Source organism: Cheilinus undulatus, linkage group 2 (genome assembly GCF_018320785.1).
Source record: "Cheilinus undulatus linkage group 2, ASM1832078v1, whole genome shotgun sequence".
NCBI lineage: Eukaryota > Metazoa > Chordata > Actinopteri > Labriformes > Labridae > Cheilinus > Cheilinus undulatus.
In genome coordinates this window covers 8300828-8322905 of record NC_054866.1, presented here as the reverse complement: position 1 = coordinate 8322905, position 22078 = coordinate 8300828, and the positions used below count along the sequence as shown (strand labels likewise).

Genomic DNA, 22078 nt, shown 5'->3' with positions numbered 1-22078 from the left:
AGTAAGCCAAGAGTGGGCTATCCATCCAGACTTATTCTGACATTTTTGCTTTTTACATAGTCCTGCTGTCAAATTTCAAGGCACAGATTCATCACAAAGATTGATGCATGAAGAGGCACTAGACTCAGGGACACTGGTGCATTTTGATTGGACCTGACAGCAGAACACATGAAAATTGTCTTTAGAAATAACAAGGCACCATGAGGAACAAACTGTGCTCTTTTTTACCAGTGTTTTTTGAATGCAACCTTCATACTTTCTGGTCTAAATGGTCTAAACTTTTGCTTTTTTAGAGTTTTTCTTTAGATTTCACTCCTATGGTTCTTTTCTCCAAAAAGTGGGCTTTTTCAGTTATCTTCCATTTTCAAAATTTTTATTTTGAACTTCATTTAGAGGTCTACTTTGGGAGTGCGATGCAAATTTTACAGGAACAGGTCCCAGGTTGTCCTGGACAGCCAGAGCTTACAATGATGGATTATCAAATGAAGTGAAAAGGAAGTAACCTTGCAAAGCTGATGGATTGGCCAGATTCCATGTCTGTAATCGGACAGATCCATCTTGAAAGCTCCGATCTGGAATGATTGTGCCAGGTCTGAAGATCAGTCAGTAGTGTTCTAAGAGAACGAGGTGGTGGCTATGGGCGGGGTTTTCATTGGCAGCTGAAAAATACAGTATAATGTTGCTAGTGGAGTGAATGGCTCATGTTACTGCAGCAGTTTTTTAAGTTCTGAACTGGACCACATTGATGGTTTTGCACTCCTCCCAACAGGCCTCGACATCCAACTATAGCTCCACCCTCCAAGATGCCTGCCTGCTGGGCTCCAATTATTTACCGGAGCTGTGCATGGCTACTACCTCATTTTGTTTTGTCTCTGATTGGCTCGAAGAGGATATGAGAGGAGAGGAAATGATGTAAGAGATCCCTGGAATGTACCTTTACCCATCTCCTGGAAGGTGGCCTCAGTGAAAAAGGGGCCTGACATTAGAGATGTGCGATCAGGTTGTAATATACAGTGGGCACATATGTTGCACATGTGGGAACAGAGAACACCTATTCTATCATTTAAGAAGTTGGCTATGTCAGATATACAGATGCGAATAATATATCAGTATAAAGTACACATACTGTCATTACTGTGATACAGCCACCACCTTTGACCTTTGATGCAAGGTGACTGAAAATTCATTTTGTTCACTGTGCATTGCACATGTCTTCTATGCTGCTCAGAATGTGCTGGAATGCATAATGACAGACAAGGCTGCCAGGGGTTGGCACCACTTTTTAGCTGCTTTTTGCTACTCTTCAGTTTTAGGTGCAAGTGCTGCACACGTATGTCTGCACCCATTAAAACTGCACAAATGAGTCAAAAAGACAGTAATCGCACAACACATTCAGAGGGTACTACTCTGTGGCATAGGATGCACCCCTACAGCATCTCTGTTTACCCCTACAGCTTCTCTGTATACCCCCTAGAGCATCTCTGAGCACCCCGACAGCATCTCTATGCACCCCGACAGCATCTCTGTGCACCCCGACAGCATCTCTGTGCACCCCTACAGCATCTCTGTATACTCCTACAGCATCTCTGTATACTCCTACAGCATCTCTGTATACTCCTACAGCATCTCTGTATACCCCTACAGCATCTCTGTATACTCCTACAGCATCTCTGTATACTCCTACAGCATCTCTGTATACTCCTACAGCATCTCTGTATACCCCTACAGCATCTCTGTATACTCCTACAGCATCTCTGTATACTCCTACAGCATCTCTGTATACCCCTACAGCATCTCTGTATACCCCTACAGCATCTCTGTATACTCCTACAGCGTCTCTGTATACTCCTACAGCATCTCTGTATACTCCTACAGCATCTCTGTATACCCCTACAGCATCTCTGTATACTCCTACAGCGTCTCTGTATACCCCTACAGCATCTCTTTATACCCCTACAGCATCTTTGTATACCCCTACAGCATCTTTGTATACTCCTACAGCATCTCTGTATACCCCTACAGCATCTCTGTATACTCCTACAGCATCTCTGTATACTCCTACAGCATCTTTGTATACTCCTACAGCGTCTCTGTATACCCCTACAGCATCTCTTTATACCCCTACAGCATCTTTGTATACCACTACAGTATCTCTGTATACTCCTACAGCATCTCTGTATACTCCTACAGCATCTCTGCATACTCCTACAGCATCTCTGTATACTCCTACAGCATCTCTTTATACCCCTACAGCATCTTTGTATACCACTACAGCATCTCTGTATACTCCTACAGCATCTCTGTATACTCCTACAGCATCTCTGTATACTCCTACAGCATCTCTGTATACCCCTACAGCATCTCTGTATACTCCTACAGCATCTCTTTATACCCCTACAGCATCTTTGTATACCACTACAGCATCTCTGTATACTCCTACAGCATCTCTGTATACTCCTACAGCATCTCTGTATACCACTACAGCATCTCTGTATACTCCTACAGCATCTCTGTATACTCCTACAGCATCTCTGTATACCACTACGGCATCTCTGTATACTCCTACAGCATCTTTGTATACCATTACAGCATCTCTGTATACCCCTACAGCATCTCTGTATACTCCTACAGCATCTCTGTATTCCACTACAGCATCTCTGTATACTCCTACAGCATCTCTGTATTCCACTACAGCATCTCTGTATACTCCTACAGCATCTCTGTATACCCCTACAGCATCTCTGTATACCCCTACAGCATCTTTGTATACCCCTACAGCATCTCTGTATACTCCTACAGCATCTCTGTATACTCCTACAGCATCTTTGTATACTCCTACAGCATCTCTGTTTACCCCTACAGCATCTCTGTTTACCCCTACAACATCTCTGTATACTCTTACAGCGTCTCTGTATACCCCTACAGCATCTCTGTATACCCCTACAGCATCTTTGTATACTCCTACAGCATCTCTGTATACCCCTACAGCATCTCTGTATACTCCTACAGCATCTCTGTATACCCCTACAGCATCTCTGTATACTCCTACAGCATCTCTGTATACTCCTACAGCATCTTTGTATACCATTACAGCATCTCTGTATACCCCTACAGCATCTCTGTATACTCCTGCAGCATCTCTGTATACTCCTACAGCATCTCTGTATACTCCTACAGCATCTCTGTATACCTCTACAGCATCTTTGTATACTCCTACAGCATCTCTGTATACCCCTACAGCATCTCTGTATACTCCTACAGCGTCTCTGTATACTCCTACAGCATCTCTGTATACTCCTACAGCATCTCTGTATACTCCTACAGCATCTCTGTATACTCCTACAGCATCTCTGTATACCCCTACAGCATCTCTGTATACCCCTACAGCATCTCTGTATACTCCTACAGCATCTCTGTATACCCCTACAGCATCTTTGTATACCCCTACAGCATCTCTGTATACTCCTACAGCATCTCTGTATACTCCTACAGCGTCTCTGTATACCCCTACAGCATCTCTGTATACCCCTACAGCATCTCTGTATACTCCTACAGCGTCTCTGTATACTCCTACAGCATCTCTGTATACTCCTACAGCATCTCTGTATACTCCTACAGCATCTCTGTATACCCCTACAGCATCTCTGTATACCCCTACAGCATCTCTGTATACTCCTACAGCGTCTCTGTATACTCCTACAGCATCTCTGTATACCCCTACAGCATCTCTGTATACTCCTACAGCATCTCTGTATACTCCTACAGCATCTCTGTATACCCCTACAGCATCTCTGTATACCCCTACAGCATCTCTGTATACTCCTACAGCGTCTCTGTATACTCCTACAGCATCTCTGTATACTCCTACAGCATCTCTGTATACTCCTACAGCATCTCTGTATACCCCTACAGCATCTCTGTATACCCCTACAGCATCTCTGTATACTCCTACAGCGTCTCTGTATACCCCTACAGCATCTCTTTATACCCCTACAGCATCTTTGTATACCCCTACAGCATCTTTGTATACTCCTACAGCATCTCTGTATACCCCTACAGCATCTCTGTATACTCCTACAGCATCTCTGTATACTCCTACAGCATCTTTGTATACTCCTACAGCGTCTCTGTATACCCCTACAGCATCTCTTTATACCCCTACAGCATCTTTGTATACCACTACAGTATCTCTGTATACTCCTACAGCATCTCTGTATACTCCTACAGCATCTCTGCATACTCCTACAGCATCTCTGTATACTCCTACAGCATCTCTTTATACCCCTACAGCATCTTTGTATACCACTACAGCATCTCTGTATACTCCTACAGCATCTCTGTATACTCCTACAGCATCTCTGTATACTCCTACAGCATCTCTGTATACCCCTACAGCATCTCTGTATACTCCTACAGCATCTCTTTATACCCCTACAGCATCTTTGTATACCACTACAGCATCTCTGTATACTCCTACAGCATCTCTGTATGCTCCTACAGCATCTCTGTATACCACTACAGCATCTCTGTATACTCCTACAGCATCTCTGTATACTCCTACAGCATCTCTGTATACCACTACGGCATCTCTGTATACTCCTACAGCATCTTTGTATACCATTACAGCATCTCTGTATACCCCTACAGCATCTCTGTATACTCCTACAGCATCTCTGTATTCCACTACAGCATCTCTGTATACTCCTACAGCATCTCTGTATTCCACTACAGCATCTCTGTATACTCCTACAGCATCTCTGTATACCCCTACAGCATCTCTGTATACCCCTACAGCATCTTTGTATACTCCTACAGCATCTCTGTATACCCCTACAGCATCTCTGTATACTCCTACAGCATCTCTGTATACTCCTACAGCATCTTTGTATACTCCTACAGCATCTCTGTTTACCCCTACAGCATCTCTGTTTACCCCTACAACATCTCTGTATACTCTTACAGCGTCTCTGTATACCCCTACAGCATCTCTGTATACCCCTACAGCATCTTTGTATACTCCTACAGCATCTCTGTATACCCCTACAGCATCTCTGTATACTCCTACAGCATCTCTGTATACCCCTACAGCATCTCTGTATACTCCTACAGCATCTCTGTATACTCCTACAGCATCTTTGTATACCATTACAGCATCTCTGTATACCCCTACAGCATCTCTGTATACTCCTGCAGCATCTCTGTATACTCCTACAGCATCTCTGTATACCTCTACAGCATCTTTGTATACTCCTACAGCATCTCTGTATACCCCTACAGCATCTCTGTATACTCCTACAGCATCTCTGTATACTCCTACAGCATCTCTGTATACCCCTACAGCATCTCTGTATACTCCTACAGCGTCTCTGTATACTCCTACAGCATCTCTGTATACTCCTACAGCATCTCTGTATACTCCTACAGCATCTCTGTATACTCCTACAGCATCTCTGTATACCCCTACAGCATCTCTGTATACCCCTACAGCATCTCTGTATACTCCTACAGCATCTCTGTATACCCCTACAGCATCTTTGTATACCCCTACAGCATCTCTGTATACTCCTACAGCATCTCTGTATACTCCTACAGCATCTCTGTATACCCCTACAGCATCTCTGTTTACCCCTACAGCATCTCTGTATACTCCTACAGCGTCTCTGTATACTCCTACAGCATCTCTGTATACTCCTACAGCATCTCTGTATACTCCTACAGCATCTCTGTATACCCCTACAGCATCTCTGTATACCCCTACAGCATCTCTGTATACTCCTACAGCGTCTCTGTATACTCCTACAGCATCTCTGTATACCCCTACAGCATCTCTGTATACTCCTACAGCATCTCTGTATACTCCTACAGCATCTCTGTATACCCCTACAGCATCTCTGTATACCCCTACAGCGTCTCTGTATACTCCTACAGCGTCTCTGTATACTCCTACAGCGTCTCTGTATACTCCTACAGCATCTCTGTATACTCCTACAGCATCTCTGTATACTCCTACAGCATCTCTGTATACCCCTACAGCATCTCTGTATACCCCTACAGCATCTCTGTATACTCCTACAGCGTCTCTGTATACCCCTACAGCATCTCTTTATACCCCTACAGCATCTTTGTATACCCCTACAGCATCTTTGTATACTCCTACAGCATCTCTGTATACCCCTACAGCATCTCTGTATACTCCTACAGCATCTCTGTATACTCCTACAGCATCTTTGTATACTCCTACAGCGTCTCTGTATACCCCTACAGCATCTCTTTATACCCCTACAGCATCTTTGTATACCACTACAGTATCTCTGTATACTCCTACAGCATCTCTGTATACTCCTACAGCATCTCTGCATACTCCTACAGCATCTCTGTATACTCCTACAGCATCTCTTTATACCCCTACAGCATCTTTGTATACCACTACAGCATCTCTGTATACTCCTACAGCATCTCTGTATACTCCTACAGCATCTCTGTATACTCCTACAGCATCTCTGTATACCCCTACAGCATCTCTGTATACTCCTACAGCATCTCTTTATACCCCTACAGCATCTTTGTATACCACTACAGCATCTCTGTATACTCCTACAGCATCTCTGTATACTCCTACAGCATCTCTGTATACCACTACAGCATCTCTGTATACTCCTACAGCATCTCTGTATACTCCTACAGCATCTCTGTATACCACTACGGCATCTCTGTATACTCCTACAGCATCTTTGTATACCATTACAGCATCTCTGTATACCCCTACAGCATCTCTGTATACTCCTACAGCATCTCTGTATTCCACTACAGCATCTCTGTATACTCCTACAGCATCTCTGTATTCCACTACAGCATCTCTGTATACTCCTACAGCATCTCTGTATACCCCTACAGCATCTCTGTATACCCCTACAGCATCTTTGTATACTCCTACAGCATCTCTGTATACCCCTACAGCATCTCTGTATACTCCTACAGCATCTCTGTATACTCCTACAGCATCTTTGTATACTCCTACAGCATCTCTGTTTACCCCTACAGCATCTCTGTTTACCCCTACAACATCTCTGTATACTCTTACAGCGTCTCTGTATACCCCTACAGCATCTCTGTATACCCCTACAGCATCTTTGTATACTCCTACAGCATCTCTGTATACCCCTACAGCATCTCTGTATACTCCTACAGCATCTCTGTATACCCCTACAGCATCTCTGTATACTCCTACAGCATCTCTGTATACTCCTACAGCATCTTTGTATACCATTACAGCATCTCTGTATACCCCTACAGCATCTCTGTATACTCCTGCAGCATCTCTGTATACTCCTACAGCATCTCTGTATACTCCTACAGCATCTCTGTATACCTCTACAGCATCTTTGTATACTCCTACAGCATCTCTGTATACCCCTACAGCATCTCTGTATACCCCTACAGCATCTCTGTATACTCCTACAGCATCTCTGTATACCCCTACAGCATCTTTGTATACCCCCACAGCATCTCTGTATACTCCTACAACATCTCTGTATACTCCTACAGCGTCTCTGTATACCCACACGCTGTGAGAGGGGATGGCACACATTGCAGGATCAGGCAGTACTGGTCAGCAATCCAACAGGAGCAGGCGGGTGCAGGAGTAAGGTTGGTTTCACATTAGGGACCCAGGCCTGGATCCAAGAACACTTGATCCCAAAGTCCTGCTCATTTCAATTTTTTGGTCTCTAACACCTTTCATGTGGGCCAGGGAATGGTTCATAGGAAACATGAATGCAGCAGTGCTGGAATACGGGTACTTTGAAATGAACAGAGCTGTAAAGGCAATATGTCTCCTCTCTCCTCAAAAACTGTTGTATGACGCTGCATGGCCCATTTATCCTTTGAGCTGCACAGTAGATGTGGAAGCAGGAAGACACTCATTGCTGCCATCATGATTTTTAGGGAAAATCTCAAAAGGAGCCTGGAGGATGGACTTGATTGTCATTAGAGAGATTAAAAAATGTCAACATGCGTGATTGCCATGCTTGATTCTTCTTTCTTCTTCTGGGCAGATTTGCAAACCCACTACATAAAAACGTGTAACCTACTGCACTAAGTAAAGTCCTGGTCTGTCCTGTGCAGAGCTCTACAATTTATGACATGCAGCTGCATCATGATGTGTCACAGACAGGTCTGCTCACAGAATTTGCTGGGCCCCTGAAAAACCCAGAGACTGGGCCCTCCCCGGGTGTGGATTATTGATGATGTCAGTGCATGAGTGCTGGTTCAGTAGCATTGGTGCTAGCATCCTCGCTAACAGCTACTTCATTTTGGAGCTAAAAAAGTGGGTTCTTATGTCGATTTTTTTTTATTCTAGCCACTTTTTAAACCATTGTATCACTCCTCTTTTTGTCTCTTTTTGGCCTAGTTTTCTACCTTTTTATGCCATTTTAAACCAATTTGTCTGCTTTTTGCCCTTTTATAACAATTCTTTTAACCAATTTTGCCACTTCTGCAGTACTTAGAGCCACTTTAACCCATTTTGACACTTTTTTTTGCCTGTTTTGACACTTTTTTGCCATTTAAAGCCCATTTTTACCACAACTCTTTGCCACTTTTAACTTTTTTTTCTTGTTGTTTTTGCCTATTTTGCATTTCATTTTTGTATTTCATCAAATTTGTTTTCATTTGGCAAATTTAGCCAGATTTTAACCACTTTTAACCCATTTTTGCCACTTTTCTCAATTTTTTTGACATTTACATATAGCCACTTTTGCCCTATTTCTCCATTTTTTTGGCCACTTTTCACCAATTATTTTTTTCTTTTCTCAGTTTTTCAGTGTCTTATTTTCTTCTATTTTATTTTCTGGAGTCCTCATGATTGTGCACACTAGGGACTTACTGTGAAGTTGACATTACTTTCCTAACCATTTTGTGCCCATTCACATTGTAACCATCATCAATAAAAAAGTAGTTTTGTTGTAAGAGGTTGACATTTTCAAGAAGGCTATAATCTGCCAATGCATAAATAAATAAACCTATTTTTTGTTGCTTTGATAAGAGTGGTTATTACTACAATTCAAAATAAAATACGCTTATCAAAGCTAACTTTTACAACGGACCATGATTTTCCTAACCTATATGGCAGTGGTTCTCAACCTTGGGGCTGGGACTCTATTGTGGGTTGCGAGACACTGAGAGGGGGTCACCAGATGCCTTAAAAAAACTAGGAATATTTTTTTAATTACAACGTTGCCACTTTACACCAATTTTACCAAATTTTAACAATTTTTCATCACTTTTTAACACTAAATTTGCCAATTTTAGCACATTATTGCCACTTAATAACCCATTTGTGTCAACTTTATACCCTTTCACCACTTTTTTTTCTGCCTGTTTTGTCACTTCTAAACCAGTTCTTGCCACTTTCTGCCTATTAACCACTTTTTACACCCCTTTTGCCCATTTTAACCACAGTTATCCCATTTTTGCCAGTTTTTATCAATTTTTCATCCCAGTCCAACAAATTTCCCTCAATTTTTCACACTGTCCAGCCATTTCAGCCACTTTTTAATCCACTTAATACCACTTTTTGTACCCATTCTTGCTAAGTTAATCAATTTTTGGTTATTTTTTGGCCACTTTTATCTAATTTTTGTAACTTTTTACCCATTTATTTTCTTTAAAAATCCAATTTCTACACCTTTTTCACCATTTTTTGCTATTATTCACTAATTTAAGCAACTTTTTAACCATTTTAAACACGTTTCTAACAAAAGTTATTTCCTTTTAAGCTTAACTTGACAATGGACCATGATTTTGCTGACCTCCATGGGCCCCCGTTTGGCTGAACCCAGAAACCTTCCCTGTTATCCCTCCTTATGGGCAGCCTTGTCTCCACATGACCATTCTTGAATGTGCATGGCTGTGTTCAACCAGCTTCTGGTACAGTGGGGGTCCCGGTCTCTGGCACCTTTATTTTGGGGGTCCCGGGCTGGAAAGGTTGAGAACCACTGTTCTATGGGACCCCAGTTTTGCTGGGCCCAAGAAAGCTCTCCCCTTTATCCCTCTTACGGGTGTCCTTGGTCACAGAGTTGTCTTCACAATCACTATTGGTAGGAGTACCACAAAAGTGATGCTTTTAAGAACAGCAAAGCTTCTGTTTACTTTAGATTTTAATTTTGTTGGATTAGTTAGAATTATTATAATTAAAGGGATCATATCTATTTAAAAGAAAATGCTCAAAATTTGGACCTTCGAGCCCTTTGAACATCCAGGCTACTGGATTGTAATTCAAGACTATTCGTGTGTCACAGTGAGAAACTGTAATGCAGCAGAGTAAAACAGTTGCAGACTGCATGTTTGTAAAGATGAGAACAATCTTTTTTACAGACAGGCTGCACTGAAGAATTGTGGGTCTTCTGGCTGTGTTTTTCTCTCTAAAATTAAACCCATTTCAGCAAAGAAGTGGAAACAACCTCGATCTAAAATCTTGATTTGATCACACTAGAGGGTGTTTAAACTCTTCAAAGAAGGCATTCCCTTCATTTTAGCTATCAGTGAGAAGATCTCTCTGGTTTGTGTTGCTCGTGTCTGCTATGCTACTATGAATTCTCTTGCTGCGAGTTGAATTAAAGGTCACCTTTCATGCTGGTTTTGTGTTACTTTTACCATCAATCCAATTCACACCTGCCATGAAGCGAGTCTCTTCAAAACTTGATCCTCTTCTCATGAATCATGTGCCTGCAAAGAGTCGGGCTAATAATAGCAACACAGGGAAGTGAGCTACTGTACGCAGACTGTGGTAGCTGGAGAAAGGAGAGACAGCGATGCTGTTTATGATCATGTCATGTTGTTTGGTTTATTTGAAATCATGCTAACTGGATTAATAATACACTGGTTCATGGGCAGAGTCAACAACCAGAGCAGTTATTATGAATCAGAGGCTCTGGCATGTTACAAAACATTTAATATGCCAGGCTTTCACCATGGAGAGCACAGGCCCAGTAAGCCCAATCACTGTAAATGGGTTTTGATACTCAAAATTAGCCAGAGGGCGAAGCAGTAAGTGCTGTTCTCATGCTTGATTTACACAAGGATGGCTGTTTAATTTTCAGGAAAACTTGAATAACCCATTAGCTGTGAGCATTGGCCCTGATTGATGGCCCCAGTCCATGCCGGGATCAGGCTGCCTCAGCAGTGATAAAAGATTTAAGGGCACCAACCTTCAGGCAGGTTCTTCTCAGCTAATATCTACAGGGGATAGCCTAGCTCAGCCCGCCCTTAACGTATTCAGACTAATTTATAGTTCAGCTCACCCAGGGCACATTTCCAATGCTGGACTGGGGAGCATCACGCCGTCGCTCACAGCTGACTGAACAGCCTGACGGGGCTCTGCCAGGATTGTAGAGGCTGCCGCTGAGACGTGGACCTGCCATGTCGGGTCAGCTCTGATCAGACTAAAGTCAGGGGAGATGTCGTCTTAGGGAGACCACAGTGAGAGGCTGGAGGAAAGAGAGCTCTGCCTCATGGCCTCCCAATGATGCTGCTCCACTAAAAATAATCTGAGAGTTTTTCAGTTAAAGTAGTTCATTTATCTTCATATTTGTCAGTGATCTGCTCTGCAGAGTGGCATTCCTTCGTATGCACCCAAATTCACTGCTGCAGCAGTGCAGACATCATCATGTTACTGCAGGAGAGGGGGATCAAACCCCTGACTTCCCAGATGAGAAAAGATCGGCTGAGCCACAGTCACCCAGTGTGCTTTAAAACTGACCAGTTTTAGTTGGCTTCTTAAGAAGACTCGTTAAAGACACAAAGACTGTTGATGTGGAACAACTTAATTTGACTATGTAAATCACACAGATGAAGCTTGATCTCTAATATTGTCCTGAACCCTGAAGGTAAACTTGGGATGCTCAAAAGCTCTCTTGACTTTTTACTGGATCAAAGTGCAAAGAGTGATGCAAGCAGGCTAACACCAACAGAACTCAGAATATTTTTCCCCTATGGAGGCCCATTTCATTCAATTAAACAAGAAAAATGTGAAAAAAAAAAAACAGAAAAAAGAATCCCAAATAATGATTATGAGATAAGAAGTACAAATTATGGGATGAAAAGTCATTTTGACTTTTTATCTAATAATTATGACTTATTTCTTACATTAATGACTTTTTATTTCAAAATCATGACTTTTTATCTCAAAATTTTGATTTTTTAAAATCTCATATAGATGTCTTTATATCTCAAAATTTTAACTTTTTATTTCATAATTATGTTTAATCTGAAAATGTTGATGTTGTAGCCACAGGCGTCAGTTTAGGGGGGGACGGGGGGGAAGTGCCCCCCCTCCACTTTTGGCAAGGGTCATTTTGTCCCCACCACACACAAATCCTTCATGTGTACGCCTTTGTAACCCCGGTTATTTTCAGTAGTCTAGAAAATTCAGACACTCCTGAACGCACCATCCGCATGGGAGAGTTGTAAAGAGACCCAGCAGACCTCTGCGAGGCAACGGGCCGTGCTGCTGCTGTAGATTTGCGTCTGTGCCAACCAGAAGTCGCGTTAACCGAATATTCTCCTTCATTGACAGATTTTTTTTGAAGGATGAAGGAGAATTTTGAAGGCTGTCCGTCATTTTGACGCACTGGAATGATGAGGTTGAGCCTGCATTTCAGCTCACACACACAGACAGATGAACCTTTTCCATTTAGCACAAATGATCTAACAAGGAGGTTATTTAATCTATTAAAAATCTTGTAGCCAGTGGGCTCTATCACTGACCTCAATACCGTAGATTTGTAAAAGCGCGTTGGTCTCCGTGCTGACAGCGCACTGAGAGGCTGCTGCAGGTGTCTCAGTACACAGGTCGGCATGCAGAGTGTTAAAGCCTTTGCACAGTGAGCCTGTTTCATGTTGTTCTAATCATGTCTGCATACTGATGCCCAAAATTGTCGTTTTATTCATTCCGTTTTTTTCGGAACAGGTTCGATTTTTGTGAAACTTTGTATGTGTCAAAGGTGAATGATGATTCAAAACAGTTCCTGCTGCTTCCACCTCGCTTGCTCACCACTGAAACTTCACTTTAAACACCAAAGTTTGCTCATTTATCACGTGGATATGAAGCATGGAAATATAACAGAGAAATGGTGAATGATGATTCAGATCAGCGCCTGTCGCTTTATTCTCTCTTGCTTGCTCGCCACCGCCTGACCCTCTCTCGCTCTCTCTCTCTCTCTCTGAAACTTCACTTTAAACACCGTAGTTTTCCGTGTATTTTGTGGATATCAACCATGAAAATATAACAGATAAAGACATTTTTTGTAGCCTACTGGCGGGTCATAACAGAGACAGAATTAAAAAGTTGTTCTCCATCTCTCCAACTCTCCAACTTGTCTCTGCGCTATGACACATGAGCGTGTGCTGTATGAAGCTCTCTGTCAGGATGGATTCAGCGGGATGTTAAAGAAACGACAGAGACGCCTGCCAGCAGAACGAAACTATTTGCCACATTCTACAGATTTTCACAGTCAAGGCCAAATGCACCTGACTCAGTGTGTGAGGTCCGAGTGCGTGACGTTTTTTTGGATTAGAAACCTGTGGAGTAGACAAAAATGCACACAACTCCACAGTGCAGCCTTTTAAAAACTTGTTAACAGCTATGGTTGTTAAACTACAACATCTTAATATGAAAATATCCTCAAAACTGTACGTGATGTCTTAAATGGCACAGTTCATAGTTGCTTGCTTAAAGACAGGGATTATTGCTCCACCGTCACTGCGTAAAAATGACGAGGAGTGAACGCTGCTGTGTTCATCTTTCTCTCAGTGCCATTTAAAAATGCAGAACCTAAAAGATTGTTTTTTTTTAATATAAGTTTAGAAAGAGTGCTTCATTAATCAAAGACTTGAAATAAAGCCATATTGAATTATATTATATTACAGATATTAAAGAGAAAATTATGACGGATTGAAAAATGGCATGACGGAATTTTTACGACCCTTTCCGATGATCCTGCTCTGTGAGCATGTTTTGTTGCTTTTTCAGTACTAATAGTAAAAAAAAAGTGATATTTCACTTAAAACATGAAATAAGCCTACGCTGCAGATGCATTTTATAGTAGCCTTACCTAAAGTAAAACCAGTTATAGTCGTCGTCCCCAGAACTTCTCAAAAGTCACTTTTGCTAATAGTTATTGTCCCCCATCTTTTCAAAACAAACTGACGCCCTTGGTGGTAGCTTAGTATTTGTACATTCTGTCTAATATTTAGGACTTCATATTTCAAAATTATGAATTTTTTGTCTCATACTTATGACTTTAATCAAATAATTTATGGTTTTTCTCTCATATTAATGACTTTGTATCTCAAAAATGTGACTTTTTATCTCAAATTTTTGTCTTTTCATCTCATATTTATGTCTTTATATCTCATAATTTCAACTTTTAATTTCATAATTTTGATGTTATCTCAAAATGTTGATTTTTTTTAGCTCATTTAGACTTTCTAACACATTTATGACTTTTTATCTCATAATTATGACTTTTTCTTATATTAATGACTTTTTATAGTAAAATCATGACTTTTATCTCAAAATTTTGACTTTCTATTTTATGTCTTTATATCTTATAATTTTAACTTTTTATTTCATAATTATGATGTTTAACTCAAAGCTAACACAAGCTACCTCATATTTAGGACTTTTTATCTCAAAATTATGATTTTGTGCCTCATATTTATGACTTTATATCACACAATGTTTGTTTTTTCCTCATATTTCTTACTTTTAACCTATTACTTATGTGATTCAATCTTCTGAATCACATAATTCTGACTTTTTTCTCTCATAATTATGATATTTATCTTATAACTTAGGCTTTTATCTTTATTTTGATTTTTATCTCATAATTGTGACCTTTTATCACATAATTTCGACTTATATCTCAAATTTCTGATTTTTTTTTCACAATTTAGACTTTTATCTCATCATCACGATTTTTTCTCTCATAATTATGACTTTTTATGCCATAACTTCATCTTTTTATCTCATATTTATGTTTTTTATATCACATAATTTAGACTTTTGAACTACAATAAAAAAGTAATTAAAATAATTTAGACTTCATAATTATTACTTTTTATCTCATAATTTCAACTTTTTCTCTCATAACCTTGACTTTTTATTTCAAAATGATGACTTTTTATTTCACCATAATGACTTTGTATCTCACAATTAGGACTTTTTTTTAATCTCATAATCATAATTCTTTCTCTCATAATTATGACTTTTTATCTCATAATTTCAACTTTTTATGTCAGCATTTCAACTTTTTTCTCTCATAACCTTAAATTTTTATCTCATGATGACTTTATTTCACAATAATGACTTTGTATCTCACAATTATGACTTAGGAAAGTGAAACTTCATTCCCAAACTCTTTATTTTCATAGCCCAGCTCAGGCCAAAGAATCATGATGAGACCAAAAGAAACTTGCAGCAGATTACAACGGGCCTCTCTGCAACTTCCTGAAAACCTGTCAGCTTCCAGCAATGCAACCAGAGGAGACAATGCATCATTTTAGATTTTCTTTAGATTCCCAGTCAGAGAAGCCAAGTTATATGGACTGTGATTGATCTATATAATCAATTAAAGAGTAAAACATCTAAGGGGATGAGCACTTTTTATAGGCACTGTTAATAGGACTAGTTGACATAACTGACCTACTGTAAGATTTCATTTCCTAGAGTGTGTAATTTTATTGATTTGAAACACTATGCAGAGTTTGCATATTGATGTGCCAATCTAATCCTTGCCTTGAGTTTCTCTGTTTATTTAATGGTTCCTACATGCAGCTTTTGTTATGAGTAGGTAACTCTGAAAAAGACAAGGAAATAAATAACTAATTTGTGTTTTTTATTTTGCACGGTTGCTGCTACTGTGATTTGGATGAAATGTGAAACAAACAATGTCTGATTTTTTTGTGCAGCATCAACAAAGCAAACAATACCAATCACACGGTAAAGGCGCTTGTTTAAAAGGATAAAATATCGATGAATTCCAACCTTTGGACAACCTCCAAAGTTATTCACATGCATAAACTTCAACAGCCTCCAACAATCAAAGAGAAAGCCCAGCTTAACTCATTAAAATCTTTTTCAGTAGAGGCCATTGATTTCAGCCGTATGCGACATGTCTTGCTCTGTGAACAGGCCTATTATGTCTTGGCATGAGGTCAAAGGTCAGCAGAGAGAGCTCCAAGATTCATTATCTAATTAAAGTCAGCTTCCTGGGAGAGACAGAGAGTTCAGGAGTGAGAAGTCCGCTCTCGCTCTCACACTTCAACATGCTAGCTCTGCTGAGTTCCTTAATGAGGGTTAGACCACTGAAAGACTCCCCTGCGTCAAAGTCCCCCAATTATACGCTCTTGTGGAGGGAAAATATATATAATTATTAATCTGATCATCTCTAATTAAACCTAGGGGATATAAACCAATACAGTGACTGTGTAGCCAAGAGTTTTGTTTGGACGGAGAAATAATTGAGGAAAATCAAGGCTTTCCTTATGAGAGTCTTTAATAGGCAAAATCATTCCTCTGACATGTGAAGAACAAAAACAATCATATTAAATAAATATTATCAATACTAATAGATAAACGCCCTTATCTGCTTTAGTTTCATCCCAAAAAACTGTGGTTCTTATAGTTGTAACCGGCTGTGTCTTGTTATGTTGGCTGCCATTGAAACAAAATTTACATCTGATTTTAAATCACAGCAGAGTTAGAACTTTCCCCATAAGCACAGGTTATAAGAATACGTCTGACATGAAGCCTCATGAACTTGACACATAACAATTACAGACTCGACGCTCCTGTCTGTTTGCTCACGTCCGTCTCTGGTGTTTTCTCAATTACATAATTAGTCAGAGTGTTGGTATATATGAAGTCCCTCTATGACAAGCTGTCATTAGCATTGAACCTGCCAGTAAAACGTGGCCCCCCAGGGGGACAGCTAATTTGTGCTGGAGACTCATTTAATAGCTTTAGTAATTAGTAGAAGCATACATCATCATTATTATTATCATTTCCCATGCTTACCACACATATGAGTCATCCATTTACTAATGTAGTGTATTCTATGAAAACAATGATATCATAAAGCCTTTAACTCTATGTGTTAGATTATATTCTTGCTATTATATTTGACATAACAAGGCCAGCACAAAAAAAATCAAATACTGAATTATGTTTACATTATGGCTGGTGATAAATATTCCCTTTTTTGTTTGTCAATGTTCTATTTGCAGTGCCTATATAAAGTCTTCCTCCCCTTGGATGTTTAACCATTTTATTTATTTTATAAATCAATCATGGTCAACATATATTTTAAAAAACTCTTTAACGCCAAAGTGAAAACAGATTTCTACAAAAACGTGTCAAGTTAATAAAATATGTAATGTAAAATAAATATTCACCCCTTTAAAAGTGACCTAATTCAACAGAGGTCCAGCCAATTGGTGCTGGTAGTCTCACAATTAGGGAAATGGGGATCACCTGAGTGCAGTCAATGAGTCTCAAGTGACTGTAGAATAAAGACACCTGTGTCTGGAAGGTCCAGTCACTGGTTCATCAGTGTTCATGGCTACCATCATGCCATGAAGAAAAAAGAACACTCCAATCAACAATGAGTCAGGAGATGGATACAAAAAACATTTCCAAGGCACCGAAAGTCCCCCAGAGTTCAGTTAATCAATCATTAAGAAATGGAAGGAATATGGCACATGTGTAAATCTGCCTAGATCAGGCCGTCCTCACAAACTGAGTGACCATGCAAGAAGGGGACTAGTGAGAGAGGCCACCAAGACACTTATGACTACTCTGAAGGAGTTACAAGCTTCAGCAGCTTGGATGGGAGAAACTCTGCATTCAACAACTGTCTTCACCAGTCAAAGCTTTATGGGAGGGTAGGAAAGAGAAAGCCACTGTTGAAGAAAACTCACATCAAATTTGGACTAAAGTTCACCACAAGGCATGTGGGAGACTCCATGCTCAAGTGGAAGAAAGTTCTTTGGACAACTGAGACCAAAATGTAGCTTTTTTGGCCATCAGACAAGACACCAAACACTGCACGTCACCACAAACACACCTGGCATGTGGTGGCAGCATCATGCTGTGGAGATGCTTCTCAGTAGCCAATGTTGTAATAGTAGAGGGTAAAATGATTAGGGGAAAGTATAGAATCCTGGAGGACAATCTTATTCAGTCTGCAACAGATCGACTGAGAAAGGAGAAGATTTATTTTCCAGCAAGACAATGACCTAATGCGAGAAATGTACACAGAAATGGTTTAAAGACAACAAGGTGAATGTTCTGGAGTGGCTGAGTCAAAGTCCAGACCTGAATCCAAGAGAGATTTTGTGTCTGGACCTGAAAAGGGCTGTTCACTCCTGACAGAGCTTGAGCAGTTTTGCAGAGAAGACTGGAGTGAAATTGCAGTGTCCAGCTGTGCAAGCCCGATTGAGACCTATCCACACAGATTCAATGCTGTGATTGGTGCATCTACTAAATACTGACTTGAATGAGGTGAATATTTATGCAAAGATGTTTTTTTTTTTAAATCTTTTTGATAAAAAAGCCAAATTATTTATCATGATTGATTAATCAGATCAATAAAGGGGTAAAACATCCACAGGGTGAATACTTTTTCGTCACCTTATCTCTATCTTTCTTTTCTTTCTGCATCTCTTTCCTCTTTCCAAGTTTCCAGTTTCTGCAGAGAGCCATCCAGTCTACATCTGTTCATGTTCGAAAGTGTTTTGAGATATGAATTGAGGCCATGCTAATCAAATCCGATAATCAGTCTAGCAAGCGAGAACCACGTTCAGACACCTGGGATATTTTTAACACCACCTCAAAGCTCGTTCAGCCCTGACATTAACGTATCTCTGGTGAAATGTTAATCAGGTAATCATGTAAAATACAGGTCTAGAGAATCAGCATCACCTCCCACTCACTGTGAGACAAGGCACCTTTGACACGCCAACCCCAGCGCTCACGATCTGCCTTTGCCGGCCTTTCAATCACTGCTTATCCCGTACTATTATTATACGTCCTGCTCCTCTGCTTGTACGCTGCTGTGCACAGTTATATTCAAAGAGCACCCGGGGGTACAGAAAGATGACACCGACAGAACAGTGTTGACACAGCGACTGTGTGCCTGCTGATGCTACATTACAGAGGTGTCACTGACTCAACGGAGCAATGACTTTGCTGAGATAAAGAGCACAGCGCTGACTGACGGCATGTCTTTACAAGCAACGCTGTCATCAAATTCAGAACTGGATTTAAGCTTCATGGGTGCTGTGCAAGCATCTGTGATAAACATGTACAGTTTCACAGAGGAAATTATAGGGACAGGACTCCAAATAGCACATCTCATTCAGAATGTAACCTTAGGGTCTCGTTACAAAACCAGACATGGTTCCGCAAATAGTGAGGCTGTTTTGCTAAACGCTACCAGCAGCATGTGCAGATTTCCATGCTAACGTGTTACATCGCTCTTTTTAAGCCCGCTGTTCAACATGCTGGGGAACATGATCGACTCTTACTGAGATTCTGATGTGAATATAAATCACTCAGATGCCTCCAAGTTTATGCTTCAGCCAGGATATTAGTTCAGCTTAGCACAGCGCCTGTGGACAGGGGAGAGCAGTTATGTTCTGACAAGAAATTCAGAAAGACGGGTTTTGGTTTTGTGGCTGATATTCTGGACCTCTGTTCTGTGTTTCAGGTTGGTATCACAATGGAGACCTGGGCCAAAGTCTCTGTGCGTTAACCCCTTCAGTCTGGTTCATTTGATCAGTGTTAAAACAAGTATGCGGACTCAAGTACTGTGCCCAAGACCACCTCCTTCAGGGTAGGGGGTTCTCAACCTTTTCAGCCCAAAAATATAGGTGTCAGAGACCGGGGATCCCCACTATACCTGAAGGTGGCTGAACACAGTCATGCACATTCAAGAATAGTCATGTGGAGACATGGCTGCCCATTGGGGGGGGGGGGGCAGCAAAACCATGGTCCATTTTAAAGTAAAGCTATGGTAATTTATATTTAACCTGCATCATAACCACTCTTATCAAAGAAACAAATATCTTTTTAATTCATTTGTGTAGTAGGTAGCCCTCTTATAAATGTTAATCCTGTTGTTTAAAACAGAATTAAAATACATTAAAAATAGCTAAAATGGGTTAATAATGGCAAGAAATGCTGGGAAAGTCGTGGAATTGGAGCTTAAGAGTGGCAAAAATGGGTTAGAAGTGCCAAAAATTGGATAAAAGTGGCAAAAAATAACCAAAAATGCCAAAAAAAGGGTTGAAGTGGCAAAAACGGGCATATTAAGTGGTTAAGAGGATTAAAAAAGCAGCAGAAATGGAATTAAAGTAGCAAAAATAGATGGAAATTTGGTGAAATGGGATGAAAATTTGATATAAACTGGCATAAAGGGTTAGGTGAGGCAGAAATAGGCAGAATTGGGTTTAACGGGCAAAAATGGGCATATTAAATTGTAAAATGTGGCATAAAAAGTGGTAAAGAGGGATTAACAGTGGCAATAACGGGTCAACAGAGCCAACAGTTAGCAGAAAGTGGCAAGATTTGAAGAAGAAGTGGCAAAAACAGGCAGAAAAAAGGTGGTGGAAAGGGTTTAAAACTGACAAAAAATGGGTTTTAATGGCAAAAATGTGTTAAAGTTGGCAAAATTGGTGGGGAAACAGTGATAACAATGGATTGAAATCTGGCGAAATTGTTGTAAAGTGGCAATGGTGTAAATTAAAAAAATATTCCTACTTTTTTTTAAGGCATCTGGAGACCCCCTCTCAGTGTCTCCCCACCCAGATATCGAGAACCACTGCTTTAAGGGACATAGGACTCAGGACTAATGCTGTGTTCCGTTTGTAGTCATAACTCCTAGTCTGACTTGTTTTTCCGACTTCTGACACAGAAGTGGCGAATGGGACGTCTCCCAAAGTCATATTTACCCCGACCATGACAGCACAACATGGCGGCACAGAGCATTAACCCTTAATGGCCTACAATAAAACAAGTCTGCCGGAGCATATCGTTATATTTTTACATGCTGTAGTGCCATTTTTTAGAGTATTTACACATTAATACCCAACCTTAGAACCCAAATTTTAATGACATGTATTTGATAAGTCCATAGCAACAAATTAAATTGCTCAAAAGTGCAAAAAAACACAAGAAAAATGAAAAGCGTTTTTTTCAAACTGTTTCCTAAATACAGAGTTGTCAGAGCTTCATCGCTGAAAAATTTGATTTTAAAAAGTTGCACAATATCATTTCAAACCACAAAAAAATATTTCGAGTATGGCCATAACATCATTTTTGAAATATATTCATCTTAATGAATTGTGGCAAAAAAATGCTAATAAAATGAAATTGGGCTTAATTTGCAAAAAGACAGCATCTTTATAGAAAATAAACTATTTACAGTAAGGAAACAGTACTCTACAACACATTAAATGTGTGATGTGTTGGTGTTACTCCTCTGGTTTTATATGCAAAAAGGAATTTTTGCTCTATCTCATTTAGTTACAACCCTACCCACGGTTAAAAATAGATATGCAAATAAGAGCGCTGGCGATCCCGAAAGTTTTAAAGGTTTAAAAGCCACTGACAAGTATTATTTTAAACATCTGAAATAGGATGTTTACTTAGATTTGTCAGGTGAATGAGGCCTAAAGTAAGTGTTCAGTGGTATTTCTGACTAGAAATAAGATGGACTGCCGTCCGAGTTTTTGCAGGTGCTATTTGTTGTTTTAGTTAGCACTTCTCCTTATTACCACATTAATGAAGTCAACAAATAGCAGGTCAGTGCTGGTCTCAACCGGCCTTGATGGAAAATCCAGAGTCAGGCCAGTTCGACACCGAGAAGACCAAGACATTCAAAATGTGGTCTTCAGATCATTCTTGAGTACTACAACACTACTGCTACCCACTATATAGGTCTGTGTTCATATGCAGTTACGCTTGAGCAAATAAAGATGTTATGAATTTAAAACAGATCAGCAGGAAGTAACAAAT

The 22078-nt window shown here is 40.2% G+C and overlaps 1 protein-coding gene across 5 annotated transcripts in view; it reads right to left on the bottom strand.

Moving 5' to 3' along the window:
- Positions 1-22078, bottom strand: part of b3gat1a (beta-1,3-glucuronyltransferase 1 (glucuronosyltransferase P) a) — a 199659-nt gene that overhangs the window by 47572 nt on the left and 130009 nt on the right. The gene's annotated exons all lie outside the window — the stretch shown is intronic.